The sequence below is a fragment of the Sapajus apella genome, unplaced genomic scaffold, assembly GCF_009761245.1.
Source record: "Sapajus apella isolate SASKATOON/1434 unplaced genomic scaffold, GSC_monkey_1.0 scaffold9, whole genome shotgun sequence".
In the NCBI taxonomy this organism is placed as follows: Eukaryota; Metazoa; Chordata; class Mammalia; order Primates; family Cebidae; genus Sapajus; species Sapajus apella.
Window position 1 is genome coordinate 14,867,442 of NW_022436949.1, and position 6,128 is coordinate 14,873,569.

Here is a 6,128-nt window from a genome sequence, read left to right on the forward strand (position 1 = left end):
CCTGTCTGAGATTTTGTACCCTTTGACAATCATTAATTTTTCTTTCTTTCTTTCTTTATTTTTTTTTTTGAGACAGTCCCACTCTGTCACCCAGGCTGGAATGCAGTGGCGCAAACCCGGCTCACTGCACCCCCTACCTCCCGGATCCAAGCGATTCTCCCACCTCAGCCTACCCAGCAGCTGGGACCACAGGCACGTGACACCACACCCGGCCAATTATTTTTTGCATTTTTAGTAGAGATGGGGGTTTTGCCATGTTGTCCAAGCTGGTCTTGAACTCCTGACCTCAGGTGATCCACCCGCCTTGACCTCCCAAAGTGCTGGGACTACAGGCACGAGCCACCGCCCCTGGCCTAAAATTTTTACGAGACAAAATATCCATTTCAAAACAGCATCAAAAAGTGAGAAGGCCAGGCACGGTGGCCCACGCCTCCAATCCCAGCACTTTGGGAGGCCAAAGTGTATTTTTCTGTACTGAAAATACAAAAGTTACTAAAAATACAAAAGTTAGCTGGGCATGGTGGTGGATGCCTGTAATCCCAGCCACCTGGCGGGCCGAGGTAGGAGAACTGACCGAACCCAGGACGTAGAGGTTGCAGGGGAGCCAAGATCATGCCACTGCACTCCAGCCTGGGTGACAAAGCGAGACTCCATCCTGAGGAAAAAAAGAAAGTATTTGTCTCTACTAAAAATACAAAAAAAAAAAAATAAATAAAAAAAAAAAATTAGCTGGTCACGGTGGCAAGTGCCTGCAATCCCAGCCATTCGCGAGGCTGAGGCAGCGATTCTGAGAATTGTTTGAACCCGGGAAGCAGGGGTTGCAGTGAGCCAAGACTGCACCACTGCACTCCAGCCTGGGCAACAAGAGCGAAACTTCATCTCAAAAAAAAAAAAAATAAAAATAAATAAAAAAAAAATAAAAAAAAAAGAGTGAGCATATTTAACCATTCTCAGCTCACAATAGAGCAAATAGGTCAACAGAATAATAATTCACGCTATTGCATGTATAATGGACTGGCAACAAGAGAAAGTTCGTCGAAGAAAAGCAGAAAGGAACTGTGTCTTCTAAGAATTAGAATCGAGGGGCTCCATAATCATCAGGCATCCGTTCAATGTTGTACCTATGGTTAGAAATGTACATGATAGGAACTCCAGGAATCTTACGAATTCTTCTTTTAAGGTCCCGGTCAACTGTGGCCACAATGTAACACTTATGCTGAGTTACTCTCTGTACTAAGCAGTCATCTGCATAGGTTCCTTTGTGTGTACATGGTAATCGTTCAAATCTTGGATCCTTGGCAATCCTCAGAGCCACTCGATACTTCTGCCCCAATTTCTCAATTTCAGCCATTACACAATCAGTTACACAAGGGGTACACTTGTCATACAGACAGTCCATCATTGACTGCACCAAGTCCAGTTTGGCTTTTATGGAAAAGTTGATAAAGTTGGTATCAACAAGGATGTGGTAAGGTGGGCCCAACTGTGTATTATATTGGAAAAATAAGCAGGAAGGATGTTGGGGAACTTCTCTTTCCTTTAACATGCTGGGATCCTTCTTTTCTTTCTTTTTAGGTTTTAATCTATCCTTTTCTTTTAGCCTCTGATCTCTGAGACTAAGCATTCGCTTCATGGTCGCATACTTCCTTGTTTTCTTTTGCTTCCCCATGGTCACGCCACACTTCTGCTTCTTCCGTAATCACCCCTTTTTTTGTTTGTTTGTTTGCTCTTTGGTCTTTTCAAAACATGAAAAATTTGGATACACTAGCTTTGCATTCCCTCATGGTGACTGCTACATTTAGACAGAGGGAAGTCTACAGTGAGTCCTAATTCTTACCACTTCTATGAATTCATTTCTTACCCATTTCACTTGTTACTTGCCTGGTTGAATGAATGTAACCCAATCTGTGGGTTGAGTCTGTGTCCCCAGATATGTAGCACCATGCCACTTTGGAACCTCCTCTCACTCTCTGGTCTGTGTGGTCATTGTTTTATTTGTTGCTGTTTTTTTTTGAGTTTGCAGAAAAATAAGAGAGGAAATATAACTTAACAATTATCCCTGAGTCGATAGAATGAGATTGTAAAAAACTATTAACTTTGTATTGATGTGTCTGTGTAGTGTTTGGCATGTTAAAATGAACATGTATAAATTTTAATTCAAAAGAAAGTTTCATAACAAGGATACTATTACAGATCAAAATGACAAAAAAAAGGAGAAAGAGAAAAAAAAAAAAAGACAAATAATTAAGTTGTCACTCTGATTGAGAACATGGTCACATGCATCCTCCCAGGGTCAAAATGTGGAAAAGAATTTAACATAAATGAGTCTAAGTTTTGTCTAATATAAGCCATAAAGTTAATATTAAAAACTCTTAACAGGTAGCACAACTGGGAAAAGCAAAAATGCCGTAATTCGAAGACACTAAATTCTTTCTCTTAAGGGGTAAGACTTTTTTTGGTAGAATAAAAACAATTTTCACAGAAGTTAAAAATGAAACAAAAATAAGCAAATATATAGCATAGTTTAAATCAAAAGAGTGACTATAATTTTCTTTTTTTAAATTTATTTATTATACTTTAAGTTCTGGGGTACATGTGCAGATCCTGCAGGTTTGTAACATAGGTGTACAGGTACCATGGTGGTTTGCTGCATCCATTGCCCTGTCATCTATATTAGATATTTCTCCTAATGCTATCCCTCTCCAGTCCCCTCACCCCTGCTATTCCTTCCCTAGCCCCCAACCGCACAGGTCCCGGTGTGTGATGCACCCCTCCCTGTGTCCCTGTATTCTCATTGTTCAACACCCACTTATGAGTGAGAACATGCACTGTTTGGTTTTCCATTCTTGTGTCAGTTTGCTGAGAATGATGGTTTCCAGTTTCATCCATGCCCCTGCAAAGGACATGAACTCACCCTTTTTTATGGCTGCATAGTATTCCATGGTGTATATATGCCAGGTTTTCTTTATCCAGCCTATCATTGAGGGGCATTTGGGTTAGTTCCAAGTCTTTGCTATTGTGAACAGTGCCACAATAAACATACATGCGCGTGTGTCCTTATAATAGAATGATTTATAATCCTTTGGGTATAAACCCAGTAAATGGGATTGCTGGGTCAAATGGTATTTCTATTTCTAGATCCTTGAGGATTTGCCACACTGTGTTCCACAATAGTTGAACTAATTTACACTCCCACCAACAGTGTAAAAGTGTTCCTATTTCTCCACATCCTCTCCAGCATCTGTTGTCTCCTGATTTTTTAATGATTACTATACTAACTGGCTTGAGGTGGTATCTCAATGTGGTTTTGATTTGCATTTCTCTAATGACCAGTGATGATGAGTTTTTTCTTCATATGTTTGTTGACTGCATAAATGTCTTCTTTTGAAAAGTGTCTGTTCATATCCTTTGCCCATTTTTTGATGGGGTTGTTTGTTTTTTGTCTTGTGCATTTGTTTAAGTTCTCAAGACATTCTGGATATTAGCCCTTTGACAGATGGGTAGATTGCAAAAATTTTTTCCCATTCTGTTGGTTGCTGGTTCACTCTATTGATCATTTCTTTTGCTGTGCAGAAGCTCATAAGTTTAATTAGATCCCTTTTGTCTATTTTGGCTTTTGTTCCCATTGCTTTTGGTTTTTTTGTCATGAAGTCTTTGCCCATGCCTATGTCCTGAATGGTATTGCCTAGGTTTTCTTCTAGAGCTTTTATGCTGTTGGGCCTCATGTTTAAATCTTTAATCCATCTAGAGTTAATTTTTATATAAGGTGTAAGGAAGGGTTTCAGTTTCAGCTTTCTACATATGGCTAGCCAGTTTTCCCAACACCATTTATTAAATAGGGAATCCTTTTCTTATTGCTTGTTTTTTTCAGATTTGTCAAAGATCAGATGGTTATAGTTGTGTGACATTCTTTCTGAGGCCTCTGTTATGTTCCATTGGTTTATATCTCTGTTTTGGTATCAGTACCTTGCTGTTTTGATTACTGTAGCCTTGTAATATAGTTTGAAGTCAGGTAGCATGATGCTTCCAGCTTTGTTTTTTTTTTTTTTTTCCTTAGGATATTCTTGGCTATGCAGGCTCTTTTTTTGTTCCATATGAAGTTTTTTCCAATTCTGTGAAGAAAGTCACTGGTAGCTTGATGGGGAAAGCATTGAATCTATAAATTACTTTGGGCAGTAGAGCCATTTTCATGGTATTGATTCTTCCTAACCATGAGCATGGAATGTTTTTCCATCTGTTTGTGGCCTCTCTTATTTCCTTGAGCTGTGATTTGTAGTTCTCCTTGAAGACGTCCTTCACATCCCTTGCTAGTTGTAATCCTAGGTATTTTTTCCCCTTTTAGCAATTGTGAATGGGAGTTCACTCATGATTTGGCCCTCTGTCTATTATTGGTGTATAGGAATGCTTGAAATTTTTGCACATAGATTTTGTATCCTGAGACTTTGCTGAAGTTGCTTATCAGCTTAAAGAGATTTTGGGCTGAGACAATGGGGTTTTCTAAGTATACAATCATGTTATCTGCAGAGTGGAACAATTTGACATCCTCTCTTCCTATTCAAATAGCCTTTCTTTCTTTCTCTTACCTGATGGCCCTAGCCAGAACTTCCAACATTATGTTGAATAGGATTGCAGAGAGAAGTCATCCTTATCTTGTGCCAGTTTTCAAAGGGAATGCTTCCAGTTTTTGCCAGTTCAGTATGATATTGGCTGTGGGTTTGTCATAAATAGCTCTTAATATTTTGAGATACGTTCCATCGATACCTAGTTTATTGAGAATTTTTAGCATAAAGCGCTGTCGAATTTTGTCGAAAGCCTTCTTTCTATCTATTGAGATAATCATGTGGTTTTTGTCTTTTTGATTCTGTTTATGTGATGGATTACATTTATAGATTTGCGGATGTAGAGCCAGCCTTGCATCCCTGGGATGAAGCCGACTTGATCATGATGGATAAGCTTTTTGATCTGCTGTTGGAATCGGTTTGCCAATATTTTATTGAAGATCTTTGCATCAATGTTGATCATGGATATTGGCCTGAAATTTTCTTTCTTAGTTGCATCTCTGCCAGGTTTTGTTATGAGGATGATGGTTGGTCTCATAAAATGGGTTAGGGAGAATTCCCTCTTTTTGTATTATTTGGAATAGTTTCAGAAGGAATGGTACCAGCTCCTCTTTGTACCTTTGGTAGAATTCGGCTGTGAACCCATCTGGTCCTGGCCTTTTTTTGGTTGGTAGGTTATTAATTGCTGCCTCAACTTCAGACCTTGTTATTGGTCTATTCAGGGTTTCAACTTCTTCCTGGTTTAGTATTGGGAGGGTGTAGTGTCCAGGAATTTATTCATTCCTTCTAGATTTACTGGTTTATTTGCATAGAGGTGTTTGCAGTAATCTCTGATGGTAATTTGTATTTCTGTGGGATCTGTGGTGATATCCACTTTATCATTTTTTATTGCATCTATTTGAATATTCTCTCTTTTCTGTTAGTCTGGCTAGTGGTCTATTTGTTTTGTTGATCTTTTCAAAAAGCCAACTCCTGGATTTTTTTTTTTTTTGAAGGGTTTTTTATGTTGCTGTCTCCTTCAGTTCTGCTTTGATCTTAGTTATTTCTCCTGCTAGCTTTTGAATTTGTTTGATCTTGCTCCTTTAGTTCATTAGGGTGTCGATTTTATATCTTTCCTCACTTCTCAGGTGGGCATTTAGCACCATAAATTTCCCTCTAGACACTGCTTTAAATGTGTCCCAGAGATTCTGATACATTGTGTCTTCATTCTCATTGGTTTTGAAAAATATCTTTATTTCTGCCTTCATTTCATTATTTATCCAGTAATCATTCAGGAGCAGGTTGTTTAGTTTCCATGTAGTTGTGCTGTTTTGAGTGAGTTTCTTAATCCTGAGTTCTATTTTGATTGCGCTGTGGCATGAGAGACTTTTATGATTTTCATTCTTTTATATTGGCTGAGGAGTGTTTTTGTAATGAATTGACAGAAGCAGGCTTCAGAAGGTGGGTAATAACAAACTTCTCTGAGCTAAAGGAACATGTTCAAATCCAATGCAAGGAAACTAAGAACGTTGAGAAAAGATTAGATGAAATGCCATCGAGAATAACCAGCATGGAGAAGAACATAAATGA

At 38.7% G+C, this 6,128-nt stretch overlaps 1 pseudogene across 1 annotated transcript; it reads right to left on the reverse strand.

The window, feature by feature from the left end:
- Positions 1–883: 883 nt before the first annotated feature.
- Positions 884–1,699, reverse strand: LOC116551204 (annotated as a pseudogene). The gene has a single exon (XR_004268768.1). The product of XR_004268768.1 is annotated as an rRNA-processing protein FCF1 homolog pseudogene (transcript).
- Between the last annotated feature and the right edge of the window lie 4,429 nt (positions 1,700–6,128).